Source organism: Lissotriton vulgaris, chromosome 4_1 (assembly GCF_964263255.1).
Source record: "Lissotriton vulgaris chromosome 4_1, aLisVul1.2, whole genome shotgun sequence".
Lineage (NCBI taxonomy): Eukaryota > Metazoa > Chordata > Amphibia > Caudata > Salamandridae > Lissotriton > Lissotriton vulgaris.
The window spans coordinates 443839834-443846117 of NC_141691.1; positions in this window are offsets into that span (position 1 = coordinate 443839834).

The window sequence follows — 6284 nt, forward strand, 5'->3', positions numbered from 1 at the left end:
TCGTTGTGCCAGATCGACTCAGAACGCTTTAATTACTTGATCTATTGTGCTGCGCTGCCTTGCCGATTTCACGAGCGCTAATTTGCATAATATCGTGGCCCTAGTCTGCCAAAGTGCACTGCAACGCTCTGCTTAATTGTGCTGCCTGTGTCTTGGATTTTTGTGCCTGATTGTGCCTTGTGCCGGTTCCACTGACATACAGATCGCGTTTTGATGTTCGTAGTGTGCCCCAACCCGGTTTCGCTTTTGGGCTGACTGCCATTTTGTGTTTTGTTGTTGTTTGTGCCTCCCTGCCCGGCTCTACGCCCCGCTCCCGCCTCCCAGCTGCTCCTCCCTCCCACTGTTGGTAAGGCTCCGTTCTCCCAATAGACCACTGTGACCATCCTGCTTCACTCGGAGGCGGTCGCTCCTCACGCTGCTCCCTGCCCTGCAAAACTGATTGGTATCGTAGCGCCCACAGCCAGACAGACTTCTGCCTGCATTGATTAAATATTGCATTGCTCGTTGTGCCAGATTGACTCAGAACGCTTTAATTACTTGATCTATTGTGCTGCGCTGCCTTGCCGATTTCACGAGCGCTAATTTGCATAATATCGTGGTGCTAGTCTGCCAAAGTGCGCTGCAACGCTCTGCTTAATTGTGCTGCCTGTGTCTTGGATTTTTGTGCCTGATTGTGCCTTGTGCCGGTTCCACTGACATACAGATCGCGTTTTGATGTTCGTAGTGTGCCCCAACCCGGTTTCTCTTTTGGGCTGACTGCCATTTTGTGTTTTGTTGTTGTTTGTGCCTCCCTGCCCGGCTCTAAGCTGAGGTTCCGTGACGATTTGAACCTGTGTTTTCAACATTGTCGTAAACTCATAATTTTGGTACCGATGAACCGCAAATGGTCCATTTAGTATATCCTGGTGTTTTCGCTATGCTACGAGCAAGAGCACTCTTGTTATAACCACATTTCTGATTCACCCATGGCATCCATTTTAGATTATGGCGGCCATTTTGTATTCTTGCTCTCACATAGTCAATGGACACACAGTGACCTCTGATCAATTCATTTCACTTAAGGACACGTAAGCTTTAACCGGCGATTCACCTTGCTAGTGACACGTGCACCTTAGGACAGAAACGCTGTGGCCACATGACTCGGCAAAAGCTGCCTCCCCTGCCTGAGGCCAGTCCTGCTATACTGGTTCTCGTGTTCGTTGGCCTGATCATGATTAGGCGGCCGAAGCTGGTAGCCTTGCCCATTTACGACCCACAAACATCTCTTATCCTGTTTTTCTATCTTCTACACCTGGCTCTGCTCCTTTCCTTCTGGGCCTTTATTAGGGGGAGGTAACGAAATTTACGATGAGGCGGTCCGGCTCTTGAATGAAAAGATGACATGGGATCATGATGGAAGAGTGGGAACCTCTCGTTTGTAATGTTTTGACATCAGATATTGTTGACGATTCCTGTGTAACGCCAAATATTTATTGTTTAGGACATAAAGGTTAAGAAACGTACTAGTATGTGGAGAATGTTGCCCCCAGCTAAATAATTTGTATTTAAGGAGCAGCCCTTTTTGTACAAATCGAACAGGCTCCTAGAATCTGCCTGTGTGTAGTTTTTGTGACTTCTGTGTCCCTGCAGTAATAAACCTTTGGTCTTTGACGCCACCATCGAGAAGCCTGTGTTTCTGTTTATTTGTGCACCGAGACAGGTAGAACTCAGGGGTCTTCGGGTGTTGTCCCTGACACCTCTGGACCTTAATAAAAGTCCAGAACTCCAATTGGCGCCCAACGTGGGGCGACGTCATTCGGTACCGGTCCAAAAGCCTGAAGAGTTTGAGAAGCTTCGTGTGAAGATTCCAGAGGGTGGCGCCCCACTTCATCGATCCCGGCATGTGGCAAAAGTGGCCCGACGTTCTCTTCCGCGAGGGTTCCCGTTCGGACGGCTGCAGTGGTCCGCTGCCTTGACTGTCGCCCTGTCTTGGACCCGAGGTGCAGACCTTAGTACGGCGAAACAAGACGGGTTTCTCCTTGGTGACGTCTTCAGTGCCTCAGTTAAGTATTAAGTGGTTGCTAGTTGTTTGGTTACTTCGTAAGGGTTTGTTCCTGTTTGGATAATCCTTTTTAGTTCCTTGGTTTGGTTTGGTTTCGTACGATTATCACTGGTTGTTCTAGTTACGATAATCTTTTGCTTTAGTTTGGGTATCGATACATTTGTTCACTTTGGTAGGCCTAAGTTCTCAGTTCGAGTGTGCACCTTTGTTTGTGTTTTTTCTGTGTTCCGGTTTTAGAAAATGGTAAGTCGGAAAAATTGTATGTTGTCATGTTTTGGTTGAAACAGGGATTCCCGGTTGGAGGACTCATGTCTGGTTCCTCTGATTGGAACTCCTCTTTATGATCTTTACTGCAAGTATGGTGTGGGTCCTATATCTTATAATGAGGTGTGGATCCGATATACGGAGAAAGACGGTGTCCTTAGTTGGCCAGTACATGGTAGTTTCGAACCCGAAATTCTTGATAATTTAGAAATGAAATTGTTTAAGAAGAAAACCCGGCCGGCAATGTTTGATTCCTTCCGTTATTGGCGGAAAGAATCCAAACAAAGAGAAACTAAAAGGTTGAAGAAAGAGCAAAAAGAGCAAGAGTTGACTTTAGAACAGTCTGCCAAGCAGCTGCAACTCAATGAATCTGAGAAAGCGATAGAGGTAGCCAATAGAGAGCGTAATTTAGCGATAGACAAGTGCTATCCTGCCTTGCCATCAAGTACAGCTAAGATATTAGAGGACCCTGAGAAGGATCCCTTGTTATCTTACTTGTTAAGTTCACCTCCACCGTATGCACAGGGTGCTACGGCTCCACCTTTACCGAATGCTTTGTTACCGGTTGCTGGTCACCCTGGTATACCTGCTCCTGCTCCCCTGAATCAAAATCCTGCACTTCCTGTGGTTAACAATATTCCTCTGGCACCCCCTCTTCCAGGGTTGCCAACTCCTCCGCCTGTACCTGTAATGCCTGTACCACTAACACCTGTTGTTTCACAAGCTACTTTGCCAGCTACCCCTACTATTGCTGTTTCCTCTGTTCCGACTACTACTTTACTTCAAACTTCTGCAAGCTATGTGACTCCGCTTTCTGTACGTCGGAGAATCACTGACTCTGTCTCTAATATTCTATCTCCCTTTTACAAAACTCTGATTAGGAGTCCTGCCTCTGAATCTGTTCAGAGACGTAGTCAGCTTCCCAGTAGTGAAGAACGAGAAATATTAGATTCCACTGCTCTCAGATGGATTTCGAAAGTTGGGAGGTACAATGTACGAGATGTATTAGATACATTCATGCAATGGAATGAACCGACACAGCGCTATGTGTTTGATGTCATGTGTTCACTTTTACGTGAAGAGTGGGAGGAGAGCGAATCTGAACAAATGCCAGATGAATTAATTCATGTTCAACAAAAATTTGCTGCAGGTATGATAGTTGGTCAAGAAGTGAAAGAAGCAATGGAATTAGTTTTAGATTTTAGATTTGATCCTTCCCGTCGTTCACCAAGAGATTTAGAGAAACGCGGCGCGAAGCAAAGTCGTCAATATCCCATGACAGAAGTTCCGCCAATATGGCGTGAAGCTGTGCAAGCTGATGCGGTCCGTGGTATCGCAGCCGCTCCGGCCCAATTCCAGAGAGTGTGGATACACATTCCATGGAAATGAGCTGAAGTGTTAGCAGTGAAACAGGCCTTGCCAGATCCGCGTAAAAATCCCGCTGGATATTACAAAGAGCTGGCCCAAACGGTTGAAGCTTGCGTAATGAATTTAGCGGACATAGACATGTTATTTGGCAATGTAGTACCGCAACCAATTTGGGCTAAAATTCGTAAAGAAAATCATCCAGTTGCCCTAGGTGGTGATTGGGCAGCTATAATAGCGGCAGATGGTCAACAAACTGGTGGTTCTAAACCCGAACCTCTAATTGCTGATTTGCCCGGTAGAATAATCGATTTAATGAAAACTCTGATGCCAGCATTGCGCGTTAACTGGGACAAGTTGTCCGCATGCAGGCAGAAGAAGGACAAAAGCGTCTCCGACTTTTTCACCAGATTTGAAGAAACTTTCGTAGATCACAGTGGTCAGGATATGAGCACGGAAGGAGGCCAGAGATTATTTGTTGATAAATTTGTGCACAATTTGCTACCAGAGCTCAGTAATAAATTAAAGGATTCTGAAAGTGCGTGGGCTGTCTCTACGACTGCGCAAATACTTGCAACTGCCCAGTACTATGAAAATAGAGATAAAGAAGAGAAAGAGAAGTCAGATAAGAAAACAAAATATTTAAAAACTAAAGTTCTTTTGCAGCAGGCATATCCTCCTCGCACGAATCAGACAAATACACAGCAAGGGCCATACCAAAGGACTGACTATGGTTCTCAGAGACCGCAATATCAATGGAATCAGTGTGCTTATTGTAAAAAGAAAGGTCATTACAAGAATGAGTGTCCAGTACTAGCACAAAATAATGCTGCTGCAGCTCAAAGAGGTCGTGGTGGTTCTACGCAAAATTCTAGAGGTCGAGGACGAGGTACTATGCCTCCACAAACGAATGATCGTCCTTCTAATTATTTTGATCAGCGAAATGGACAATCTGCACAACCAACTAGATCCCAACAGTATCACGTTGAAGATTACTGTGAAGTTAGTGAGGAATTTCAGCAAAATGAGTACTAGGACAGCCATGGACAAAGAGAGGGAGTAGTATCAGTTCCAGTAGACCAGAGTGGGCCTTATGTCGCAGTAGCCACATCAGGTGTAGTCGAACCGTTTCTGTTGGATACTGGTGCAGCAAAAAGTTCTATCATACATGCAAAACTCCCTGGCGCACCTTTGTCTGGCTTAACAAATGTTTCAGTAGGTTTTTCAGGCGCCCCTTTTCACAACCCCGTATCTGGTCCTTTGTCTATTTCTGTTGGGCCTCGTCAATTGAAAGCACCCCAGATTTTGACGACTGGTTGTAATGAAAATCTGCTTGGTTTAGACTTGTTGAAACGCCTGTACGCGACTTTGTACTGTTCTCCGTCAGGAGTACAGCTTACATTGGGTAAGAGAACCATCTCCCTGATGTACTTGTCAATGGATGCGCTCCCACTGGAGCTGCGTTCTCTCCCTGATACTCTTTGGGCGACTGGTCCTAACGACGTAGGTCTTTTGGAAATTCCACCATATGTAGTCACTTTGAAAGCAAATGTCAAATTTCCACGAATCCCACAATACAAGATCTCTAGTGAAGGTGAACGTGCACTTTTATTGATCGTGCAAGATTTGATCACGAAAGATGTGATAGAGGAAACTAGAGGAAATGTCTGTAACAGCCCTGTACTGCCAATTCGAAAACGCACCGATCCTTCGAAGCCTCCAGTCTACAGATTTGTAATCGACCTGAGAGAGGTCAACAAAATTGTGATACCACAGTTTCCTGTGGTTCCAGACAATACTGCATTGTTAACATTGATTCCTGCTACAGCTACATGGTTTTCAGTGATCGACTTGAAGAATGCCTTTTTCAGCATTCCGATAGCCGAAGAAAGAAGAGATATTTTTGGCTTCTCTCTAGGAGGCCGAAGCTGCAGGTTTAAACGTGCTCCACAAGGATATTGTGAAAGCCCATCCATTTACAGTCAGGCATTAAAAAGTCAGTTAGATTCCTTTGTACTTCCTCCTGGTTCTGCTTTAGTGCAATATGTCGATGATCTTCTAGTGGCTGCTGATGACAAGGAAACTTGAAAAGCAGCTACAATTTCCTTACTGCATCATTTGTCTAATTTAAATCACAAGGTATCACCTTCCAAAATGCAATTTTGTTGTCAAGAAGTGACCTACCTAGGTCATCTCTTGTCAAAGGAGGGAAGAAGGTTGACCCCAGAGAGAATAAAAGCAATTACGCAGATGAATGTTCCTAGCACACAGAGAGAAGTGCGTGCGTTTTTAGGAATTACTTCATACTGCAGGCAATGGATCCCAAATTTTTCTCTTTTGGCAAAACCATTGGTGGCCCTGACTGGAAAAGGTGTTCCGAGTCCGATGCCATGCTCTGATGAATGTCAACAAAGTTTCTCTGAGTTACGAAATGCACTGTGTTCAGCTCCGGTGTTGGGTACACCCGACTACAGTAAACCATTTACTCTCTATGTTCACGAGAGAGAAGGTTGCGCGTTGAGTGTTCTGACGCAACGATTTGGTGATAAACAACTCCCTTGTGCGTATTTTTCATCAACATTAGATCCGGTAGCCAGAGCATTGCCTAGTTGCT